Below are 12,079 nucleotides of genomic sequence, written 5' to 3' on the forward strand. Positions count from 1 at the left end.
ACTTCAACAAAGGGTTAAACAAAACTTCAACAAAGGGTTTAGGACTCATCTCTAAGTGTCCATTCACATTGATCCGTCTTGTCAGGTGACTTGTCAGCCTGACAAGTCGCGGTCCTCACGCTCCCACTGTGTAGTACAGGAGCCGTTCTAATGGGAGCGACACAAGTTGCTCCGACTTAGAAAAAGGGTCCTGTACTACTTCGGGGCGACCTGGAGGCGACTTGCATAGACATTCATGTGGTATGAAGTCCGTGCAATTTGCGCCGAAGTCGCGCTGCACGCGACTTCACAGGTCGCCTGCTAAGTCGGAGCGACCTAATGTGAAAGGGGGCTTACAGTCCAGCTGCTTTCCCACTGCCACCCCTCCTCCTGCCACGTTTACCAGCAACTACTGGCCTTCAAAATGACAGCTGGTAATTTCTTTGTATTACAAAGCAGGAGCAGCTGCCAAAATGCCTCTGTTCCAGTGTAAAATGACACTTGGAAATAGTTAGAAAGTGGCATTGCGTAAATACAATGTAACATTGTGTTGTTTCATTATGTTTACTATTTCATTCATACGTAGATAAAGGTGTGACCTTTGGTCTGCATATGACATCACTTTAACCTTACAAGTTGCTTTTTTTTTTAATAAAATATAACCCATAATTTAACCCAAATTAGATGATTAATTCCTTCTTTTTTTCCAATTTTTTTTTTACCAATAATATATTGTTTCATTTTCATTATTTTTTTGTTACTTTTTTTCAGTGTCACATAACAAGACGATTCACGAAATTTAACAAAAAAGAAAAACACCTTTCTCTTTCGTTCATTGACGGACACAGCTCTTCATTTTTATGACTGTAGTTTTATGCTGCCCCCTACAGGAGTAGGACACTAGGCAGAGAAAAGCTTGAGCACGCCTATGGGGCAGTCCCTGGGGGTATACACCCACTTCCTGCTATAGGTATTTAGTTTTTTTCTGCCTAGTCAGGAGTAAGGACCTAGTTCTTTGCTGGGATCTCTGGTCCTGGCAATTTTTTCTTTTTAAATGGAATTTTTTCCTCCTTTTATTATTTTGTTCCTGCAAGAATCTACAATCAAGTGCCGGACTGGGCGATGCACTGGATAATCTAGATCCTTAGGGTCCAGCCAGGGAGCACGTGCAGACCGCAACTCCATGCTTGGTCAGTCGGGACAAAGCCCCACTGGACGGGGACTGGCCTGCAAGTTAAATGTCTCGCGAGGACGCATACGAACTGGCTTCGGCCTGAGTTGCAGCGTTTCCTCCTGGCCGGCAGCACCCATATTATGATGGAGCGGTGTCCTGTCCAGAGCGCTGCCCACCCTGTTCCTGATGTGGTAAGTAGCTGTCCCCCCTCTACCCCTGGCAGGTTTTAGGGTAGACGTGGGCCCCTCCCTGGGATGGTTGGACCCCCAGGTTCCCCTCCCTCCCAGTTTTCTTTCCCCCCTCCCCATCTTAGTGGTCTATTGCAGCCTGTGCCGCCCATCTGATCGCCGCATGGTGTGCAGATAGTTTGGGCAGTGAGTACCTGACTGGTGTGGTGAGTGCCTTTGTGGGGCTTTCTCTCCCTCTTCCTGCTATTGCAGCGGTTGTGCTCTGTGCTGGGCCTTGTAGTGCCACAGCGCGGTGGGGTGTCCCTTTTGCAGTGTTTTACACTTCTTTTTGCAGGTTCCCCCCTTTATTCATGGAGTCCATGGAGCATGTTTTTCCACCTGACCCCCTCTCAAATGCTGCGGAGCCCTCCGGGGCCCAACAACTATCTGCACTGGCGGCGGTCTTGGAGTCTTTGGTGTCCAAAATAGATTTGGTCCTGGGCAAAGGGGGCTCACAAAAAGCGCCCCCTGCCTTCACCTGCTTCTTCTGTCTCCTCAAATCCAGAGTCTGGTTCGGCCACAATGGACACAAGTTATCCTTTGGGGTCTGCATCCGCGCACCCTACGTGCTCGGATAGTGAGGATGATTCCTCTGGTCCTCTAGCCGCACATGAAAAGGCGCTAGTGGATGCACTGATTGTATCGGTGCGGGAAGCCTTATATACGGAAGATGCAACTAACGCAGCATCAGGGGAGCGAGGGTGTTTCAGTTTTCACGCTTTTTTGACAATATTGTCTCAAAACAGTGGGGGTCCCCAAAACGCATCTTTGCAATCCCTAAGTGTTTTACAATGCGGTACCCTTATGAGGAGTCCCTCCTTAAAAAATGGACGGTACCTCCTGTAGTGGACTCCCCGGTTTCTAGGTTGAATAAAGCCACTGTAATACCGGTTGAAGAGTTCCCGGTCTTTTCAGATCCGACTTATAGGAAGTCGGAGGCCTTGACCCGTCATATGTTCACTGTGGCTGGGTCGTCACTTAGTCCAATGTTTACCATCACCCTGGTGTCAAGCTATGACTGAATGGACCAAACTTTTACGCCGAGACCTGGAGGGGAAACAGCTCCCTCCTGCTTTTGTGGAGCTGGCGGATCAGTTGCTCCAAGGGCTACAGTTCGTCTGTGACGCCTCTTTGATTGCCGCTCCCCTAAATTCTAGACTGTCTCAGCAGTGGTCCTGTGGCACATTATCTGGCTGAAATGCTGGTCTGCGGACCAGGCTTCTAAGAAGGCTTTGGCTCCTCTAGCCGAAGGCCACAGGCGCCTTAGTGGCTCCCTGGAGACCGTATCGTCTGATATACGCCTTTCCTCCTCTCAAGCTTCTGCAGAGACTCCTGCGCAGGATCAAGGCGGAAGGAGGGATTCCGGTCATCCTAGTGGCTCCAGACTGGCCTCGCCGGTTTTGGTACGCCGATCTGGTACGGCTGGTTGCCGATGCTCCCTGGAGACTTCCTCTCAGGGAAGATCTGCTGCCCCTAGGACCGATCCTCCATCCCACTTTACAGTTGCTGGATTTGATGGCTTGGCTTTTGAAAGCCAGGTGCTAAAGGGTACACGGTTGTCTAAATCAGTGATTCCTACGCTTTTAAAAGCTAGAAAATCAAATCTTCTTTCGGGAAGATTTTCCATCGTACGTTTCACCCTCGCTCCTTTTTGATGACTCGGATCTTAGCCTTCCTCCAGCGAGGGGTTGAGCAGTGTCTGTCCTTGAGTACCATCAAAGGCCGAGTCTTGGCCTTGGTGATTTTCTTTCAATGTCCATTGGCCACACACTCCTTGGCGCGGACCTTTCTCCAGGGAGTGAGACACTTGGTTCCCCCGGTGCGATCTCCATTGCCGCCTCAGTTTGGTGTTTTCAGTTCTCCAGAAACCTCCCTTTGAAAATTTTCGGGAGATTCTCCTGCTTACATTGTCCCAGAGGTGGCCTTTTTGGTGGCTAATACTTCTGCGTGCACGGTGTCTGAGCTGGCGGCGCTGTCTTGTCGTTCCCCTTACCTAGTGGTTCACAGGGATAAGTTGGTTCTTCTGCCATGTCCATCGTTCCTTCCAAAGGTTATTTCCGATTTTTCATCTGAATAAAGACATTGTGTTGCCCTCCCTGTGTCCCAAGCCTAAGAATCCTAAGGAAGTTGCCTTGCATTTACTGGATGTGGTTTGGGCAATCAGGGTGTACCTGGCAGCTACAGGGTCGTTTGGGAAGTCAGACTCACTATTTGTCCTTTACGGATGGACCTCACAAAGGGCTGGCTGCTTCTGCTGCAACCATTTCCAGATGGATGAGACAGACTGTGGTTCAGACTTATTCTATTAAGGGTCAGGTTCCTCTTTTTCCCTGTTAGGGCGCACTCTACTCAGGCGCTTAGTGCCTCCTGGGCTTTCCGTCATCAGGCGTCAGTGGTGCAGGTTTGCAAGGCGGCCACCTGGTCGTCTTTACACACATTTACATAGTTTTATAAAGTGAATGTGTTGGCATCTTCGGATGCTTCTTTTGCCCGCAAAGTTTTGCAGGCTGCTATTTAGAGGACTTGTCCTCTTTAAGGGTGTTTTTTTTTCAGGTGAGCTCCAGTTGTTAATAGTTAATCTCCAAGTTACCTGGTTGGCTATGTTTAGCCTTGGGGAAGTTTGTTTTCTGCTGTTCCCACCCCTCATGTTTGGCACTGCTTTAGGACGTCCCTACAGTCATGATGAAGCTCTGTGTCAGTCAATGAACGAAAGAGAAAATGGGATTTTTGACTTACCGTAAAATCCATTTCTCTTATTTTCATTGACGGACACAGCACCCGCCCCTCGTTGGAGTTTTTTTTCCCTGACATTGCTTGTTACAATACTGAAGACCTATAGTAGGAAGTGAGAGTATACCCCCAGGGACTGTCCCATAGGCGTACTCAAGCTTTTTTCTCTGCCTAGTGTCCTACTCCTGTAGGGGGAGTATAACCCTACGGTCATGAAGATGAAGAGCTGTGTCCGTCAATGAACATCAGAGATATAGATTTTACGTTAAGTCAAAAATCCTATGTTTTTCACTTTTATATATATATATATATATATATATATATATATATATATATATATATATATATATATTGTACCTTTTAAACATGATTTTGTATTCATACATTACAGGATAGTAGGATAGGGCTACGCTGCTATCCTTAGGGGATATTGGGCACTGATAAACAAGGTTGTAAGGACAGCCGAGTATGGCCTCTTTTACATCTAGCATGCCTCAGTTTTTTTTTGCTAGTTTCCTAGTAGAAAGGACATCTTCCCTCTGCTCTGAGAGTAGCTGCCCACTTTTATCATTATTTTTTCTTCTACCAATTTTCTTTAGTGGCTGTGTGGCCTCTGGGAATCTTCTTTCTTTCCTTCCAGAAAAGCTAATCCTCATCATAGCCTTGGAGGCTAAACTTGGACCCTGCCATGAGGAAGATGCAGAGCTGGCCTGTAGTGTTTCTTCCAGCACGGACCTGATCAGGTGGTACCACACGATCAGGCAGCCTCAGAGTCCTTTACAGGTCCAAGTCCAGGCTGTGATCCCCCCCCCCCCACATCTGGTGAAACCCTTTTCTTGAACACCCTTTACGGAGTATGCTCACAGTGAAGGCAAAAATCTTGAGAGCATGTCTCTTCCTCCCCAGTTTTCTACCTCATGGAAGTGCGTGGAAGTGCGCAGGAGAGGACATCTGTGATAAGCAAGTTTCTCACTCCCTTATGGGAGAGGTTACCTTCCACATCACCTAAGCGTAGCAGTGGCCACAATTTTTTTTATCGCTCTCTGAAGGGGGGAGTTGACATTGTTTCCAATTTTGTAATTTCTTTATCCTACATCACGGGACACAGAGCAGCCATAATAATCACTCTCTGGGTTATATCCCACCTATAGATGAATGGACACTGGCAACTAAAAAGACAGGAATTCCCCCTCTAAAAAACCCCTCCCATACAGGCAGTACCTCCATTTTTCGCCAGTGTCTTAAAGATGATGGTCATGGTGGGAGAAGCACCCCATATTTTAAAGGTTATGCTATGGTCCTGGATAAAGATCCTGCAGGATGCAAGGGGCTTGGCAAAAAGATCCATCCGAAGAGTGGAAGACTAAAATAGATAGTACCTGAGCCTCAGTAGATGGAAGACTGCGAGTTTTTGCGACCCCCCTTGGATACTGGACCCTGGGAAATGGACCCTTGGTAAAGACTGACTCCAAAGGTGATCTAGCAGGAGGCCATACAGGTCCAAGGGAGTTGCCCCAAGATTATAGGGGTATCCTTGAGGTCTGAAAGTGACAGGACCCGCTGTGATGGGTGAAGGTTGGATTCTAGCTATAAGCAGAGTCCTATGGAGGGATTGGTAAGTAATGTTACTTTAAAAGATGTGCACTGTTACCTAAATGACATTTAACAGTTTACCGGGTGCCATGATTTTTGTCTCCACTAGAGGGCAGTGATGTTTGCTCAGCTGTGGTATGCATACTTGGATTCCTCACATTTGTTTGCATAGCCAACCCCCCTGGAAAGCCTGGCAAGCGGCCGGGCTTTTATTCACCGCCCGTGCATCTGGCGCCTCGATGGTCGTTCCCTGCTGCGGTATATGCAGTTGCAGCAGGGGCGCATGCGCGCAGGCACAGCCCTGTTTACGATTGTGCATGAATGCACGTGGAGCCCTGGGGGCGTGTCTATGATGCATCGAGCATGTATGTGGCGAGTGGGCATGCACATAGCATCCGCACAGGCGCAGTAAGGGGTGGAGACAGTGCGGCATTTGAGGAAGTGTTCCCGGCAGCGTGGGCGCCTGTAAAGAGCTGGATGGGACACACAGCAGCTGCAGCTGGGTGTGTGAGTCACTGTGGATGGATAATTGCAGGCACTGACAGGTTCTGTTACTGGGGGGGTAACTGTGCTGTGTATTGCGATAAACTAGTGGAGGGGGGGAGCGGAGGGCACAGCAGGAAGGGGCACAAGTGTGCCACCGTCAGGATTGGAAGATCCTAGCCATGCATCCTCTATGTTAACCTAACCTCCTCTGAAAGGCCATAGGTGACTGGCCAATCTGAGCCATTACAGTTGTCAGGCATAGTAGCTACATCTAGTGCTTCTGTCTCAGCATATTTCACTAAGGATGATTTGGCGTCAGCTTTAGCCGGCCTTGAGGGAAAGATTGCTGGCAAGATTTCTTCTGTATCACAAGGAGGGAGGAAATGTGATAGATCCCCCAACCTGAGCCCCCCCCCCCCCATTGTATTACAGGATTGGGCAGAGGATAAGGAAGAAGTAGCTGTAAATGACCTACAAGAAGGTCAAGCTGAGGATTCCACTTCTTTAGAGTCATGGTCTGAGGAGCCATTTTTGGCCTCCATCTCAGAGATTATTAATTCTGTCTCTCACTGAAATGGTCTGGTCTGGATTTAAATCCCTTAGGGATATCTGAAGTCTCTTTTTCTTCATTAGGCTCATTACGCCCTCCACAGAATTCTCAGGCTTTTCCCTTGCATTCGCTTTTAGAGCAGATAGTGTATGCTGATTGGGATCACCCATATAGAGTTTTTGTTCCTCCCAAAAGGTTTTCTCTGTTGTAACCTATGGAGGAAAAATTCACATAAGAAGTGGAGTATGCCAACGATTGATGCTGCTATTTCTCCTGTAAATAGAAATTGTACTTGTCCTGTAAACCAGTGGTCCTCAACTCCGGTCCTCAGGGCCCACTAACAGGCCAGATTTTAAGTATTACCTTGGTGAGATGCAGACTAGAGTACTGCAATCACTGAGCAGCAAATGATATCACCTGGAATGTATTTCAGTTATCTTGCAAACCTGGCCTGTTAGTGGGCCCTGTAGGCCAGGGTTGAGGACCACTGCTGTAAACAATGCCCTGGTTTTTAAATATTCAGCGGATTAGAAATTGGAATCTTTTCTAAAAGCTTCTTTTGCTATTGCTGGGTCTGCGGCACAACCGGCAGTGGCAGCTATAGGAGTTTGTCAGTCTTTGAAAGACCATATTAAGTGGGTAGCTAAGAGTATTCCTGCTCAGGGAGAATCTGCTGAAGAATTAGCAGATTTGCCTCGTGCTTTGTGTTTTGTAGTAGATGCTCCTAGGGACTCCATACAGCAGGTGGCATGTTTTGCTCTTCTGTCAGTACATATGCGCAGAATCCTGTGGTTAAAGAATTGGTCTGCGGAATTACCTTGTAAGAAGTTACTAGCTGCTTTTCCCTTTCATGGGGAACACCTATTTGGTGACAATCTGGATAAATATATCCAAAAGATTTCAGGGGGGGGAAGAGTGCACTTCTACCAGTTAAGAGCAGGAATAAAACATCCTTTTAAGATAGGTACCCAGTACTTCTAATCCTAGGCAATTTCATCGGCCTCAGCTGTCTGGATCTAGAGCCAAACTTCCAGGGTAAGGGCAGAAGAAACCCTGGGTCCTGAGGCCTACCAAGCCTAACTCTATATCTACCTTATGAGGGGGCGCCCCCCCTCAGTCGGTTGGGGGGAAGGCTACTACAGTTCTTGGATGCCTAGGTAGAAGTGATTCAGGACAGCTGGGTTGTTTCCACAGGGTTGTCTCCCAGGGGTACAAACTAGAATTCCGGGTGTTTCTTTCTCCTCTGTTTTTAAGGTCCAACATACTCGCAGATCCGTTAAGGAGAAAATCTTTTTTTCAGGCTCTAGACCATCTGAAATCACAGGCAGTGATTACAGAGGTGCTGGCCGATGAGCAATTCAGGGGCTTCTACTCAAATCTTTTCGTAGTCCCCAAACCAAACAGAGATGTGAGACCGACCTATTCTGGATCTCAAAGCCCATTGCTTCTCTGCAAGGAGTAGAATTTTTGGCATCCTAAGACATCAAAGATGCATACCTACACGTGCCAATTTTCCTGGCCCATCAAAGGTTTCTGCGGTTTGTGGTGGAAGACACCATTTTCAGTTCGTGGCATGCCCTCTGGGTTAGCCATGACTCCGCGAGTGTTCACAAAAACCCTAGTTCCGGTATTGGCAATGCTAAGATCTCAGGGGATAGCAGTTGTAGGATACCTTGACGATGTATTTCTCATAGATAAGTCGGCTTCTACTCTAAGCCAGAATGTGTTCCAGGCAGTTCAGTTCTTAGAATGTCTGGGTTGAATATTGCATTTGGCAAAGTCAGCGTCACAGCCGGTTCAGAGTCTAGAATATGTAGGTCTCCTTGTGTTTTTGCTGCCAAGAAAGGTCAATGCTGTAAAGGATCTTGTCCGGATCGTAAGAGGGAAGAAATATCCTTCTGTACGTCTTTGCATGAAGTTGCTAGGAAAGATGTCTTTATTCGAAGCAGTTCCCTATGCTCAATTCCATGCAAGACCATTACAGAACAACATTCCGACAGCCTGGAGCAAAAAGATCTCTAGGCCCGAGATTGTCACATGTCTCTGTCACCAGGGGGGGGAAATCCGTTCTACCATTGGTCAGGTAGGTGGTGACCACAGATGCCAGTCTCTCCGTTTGGGGAGCAGTTCTGAAGGAAGCCACTGTCCAAGGGAAATGGTCCTGGTTAGAAAGGAGCTTGCCCATCAATATCCTGGAAATTCAAGCAGTGTGTCTGTCTCTAAGGTTCTCGACTACCAGTCTACGGGGTTGCCGCATCAGGGTCCTGTTCGACAACACCACGGCTTTGGCCTACATCAACCACCAGGGGGGCACCAAGAATCGGTCAGCACAGAAGGAGGTGGGTCACATCCTATCCTGGGTTGTGAAATTTGTGCCATGCCTGTCGGCAGTATTTATTCTGGGAATAGGGAACTGGCAGGCGGACTTTCTTAGACTCCAGCAGAAGTTTCCAGCGGAATGGTCTCTAGATCCTGAGATCTTTGCATTGATTTGTCAATGCTGGGTGGTCCCAGACATAGGTCTGTTGGCATTCAGGTTCAACAACAAGTTGGACAGATTTGTGTCCAGGATCAGGGATTCGCTTGCAGTTTTCCCTGATATTTGCCTTTCCCCCGGTCCAGCTGCTGCCACAACTTCTGCGCAAGATTCAGGAAGAAAGAAAACCATTAATCCTGGTGGCTCCAGCCTGGCCCAGGAGGACTTGGTACACGCAAATTATAAGGTTGACAGTGGGAAGGCCATAGGTCCTCCTGCTACTGAAGGACCTGCTTTCTCAGGGTCCAGTATTCCACCCTCCTTTACCGTCTCTAAATTTAACGGTTTGGCTATTGAAGCCAGGATTTTGAGGGTGCGAGGTATCTGGTCCTGCAGGCTCTACCATGATCAACGCTAGGAAACCAGTCTCTAGGAACGTTAATTAAAAAAGTCTTGAAGTCTTATATTTCCTGGTGTGAGGCCAGGAAGTGGCATCCCTGTAAATATATAATCGGGAGAATTCTAGCTTTTTTGCAAGTAGGGGTATAAATGAAGCTTGCCTTAGGCACGATTAAGGGTCAGATTTCAGAGATATCCCTCTTCTTTCAAACACAGATTGCTTTGCATCCCCTGGTTCAAGCCTTTATTAAAGAGGTAATTCGCATGCTTCCCCCAGTTAGGCCACCCTTGTGTCCTTGGGATTTTAAATTTGCTTCTGGCGGTCCTACCGAAACAACTCTTTGACCCCATTCGGCATATTCCCCTGGTTCTTCTGACAAGAAAGTTAGTCTTTTTGGTTGCAGTATCATCAGCAAGAAGGGTGTCAGAATTAGCGTCTCTTTCTTGTAAGGAGACATTTTTGACCTTACCCACAGATAGGGTGGTTCTACGTCCACACACAGAGTTTTTGCCCAAGGTGGTGTCCAGTTTTAATTCGAATCAAGAAGTCACACTGCCTTCCTTCTTTCCAAATCCTCAAACAGCAGAGGAAAGATTGTTACATTCTCTTGATGTAGTATGAGCATTCAGAGTCTATTTGAAAATGTCAGCTCAGATTCAGAAGACCGATTCTTTGTTTGTACTGCCAGAAGGTCCCAGGAAAGGGCAGGCAGCATCTAAGTCAACTATCTCCCAATGGATTCACCAGGTCATTATCCAGGTGTATGGTTTAAAGGGGAAGGGCCCACCTTTTCGGGTAAAGGCACACTCTACCAGAAGCGTGTGCTTCATGGGCAGTTCGCCATCAAGCTATGGTCATCTATGGAGCATCATCTATTGCTCAGGTTTTCAGGGCCGCTACTTGGTCTTCAGTTCAAACATTCACCAGATTTTATCAGGTGGATGTTAGGGCACTAGAGGATTCTGAATTTGGCCACAGCATGCTGCAGGCAGCAATCTTTTCACTCCAATGGCGATTGTTATAATCAGTGTCCCCCCTTCCCTCAAGTGCATTGCTTTGGAACGTCCCAGATAGTAATTATTATGGCTGCTCTGTGTCCCCTGATGTCCAATAAAGAAAATTGGATTTTCCTACATTCTTACCTGTAAAATCCATTTCTTGGAGTACATCATGGAACACTGAGGTCCTTCCTCTTTTATCTGGAAAGGTTATTGCTTGCTACAAAACTGAGATACTTCCTGTATGGGAGGGGTTATATAGAGGGGGACTTCCTGTCATTTTGGTTGCCAGTGTCCATTCACCTTTAGGTCACAATTAACCCAGATAGTAATTATTATGACTGCTCTGTGTCCCGTGATGTACTCCAAGAAATTGATTTTACAGGTAAGAATGTAGGAAAATCCAATTTTTGTGCCCTTTGCTAGACCTGAGCATCACACTGATCTCGCCTTTTAGATGAGCTTACTGCACATGCATACACTTTACTTCAGGACTGGGTTACACACTCTTCATTGCCGCTCCACACTATCGCCACCCTCTGAACTTTGGTGTTCTGTTGCCGCTAGTCACTGTCACATTCAGCAGTTAACCCCTCTTGCTCTAGCACACTGGTCCACAAGTACCCCTAGCAGGATTCCCTCAAGCATATGCAGCAGATCACAGGGACAGGGAACCACCAGGCCCGACCGACTTGTGGTCAGCTTGCAATTCAGGGCAGAGAAGGACTACAAGGATCACCCTTAGGGACCCTGACATTGATTGTGTGGATCACTGTCCACTGCCAGAGCCATAGCACTCCTTAGAGTCACCATTAAATCCTTCAGGTTTGGCACCTTCTTTGTACTTAACCAGGGAGAATTCATGGGAAAAAAATCACAGCCATGTTGACTGTCTTTGACTAAATACACTAAAATTAATTTTAGTGCACACAAATACAATATAATACTACATTTTTGGGGAAAATGTAAAAGGTGATGTTGCTTCAAGTAAATAGATACTAAACATGTCAAAACTCAAAATTGCACGTGCCGGTGAAATGGCAACAAACTCCAGGACCCAAAATGTTTTAGAGATGGCACTTTAAAAGCATTTGCAGGTTATCATTTTTAGAGTTAATCGTGAATGATGGCCCTAGAACTACTGCTCTCACTCTGATGTTCGCAGCAATACCTCACACGTGTGGTGCAATCACTGTTTACACACACGTGAGGGACTTATGCTCATGTTTGCCTTTGCATGTGTACACGAGGGGTGCTTTTAAATTTAAATTTTTTTTAAATGTATTTATTTCAATGTATTTTATTGCTATCACAAGGTGGTTAAATATCTGACTATGTGATAGCTTTGGGTAGGTGACAAGTACTCTTTATGGGGACATCAGCTAATCAAGCACAGATCATGCTTGATTAGCTGCTTCCCTGGCAAGGGAATGACCGCTTTGTAACTGAAAGTGATTAAATTGTTG

At 46.8% G+C, this 12,079-nt stretch overlaps 1 protein-coding gene across 1 annotated transcript in view; it reads left to right on the plus strand.

The window, feature by feature from the left end:
* Positions 1-12,079, plus strand: part of SACM1L (SAC1 like phosphatidylinositide phosphatase) — a 267,712-nt gene that overhangs the window by 176,263 nt on the left and 79,370 nt on the right. The gene's annotated exons all lie outside the window — the stretch shown is intronic.

The sequence above is a fragment of the Pelophylax lessonae genome (assembly GCF_965119305.1).
Source record: "Pelophylax lessonae genome assembly, chromosome: 5".
Lineage (NCBI taxonomy): Eukaryota > Metazoa > Chordata > Amphibia > Anura > Ranidae > Pelophylax > Pelophylax lessonae.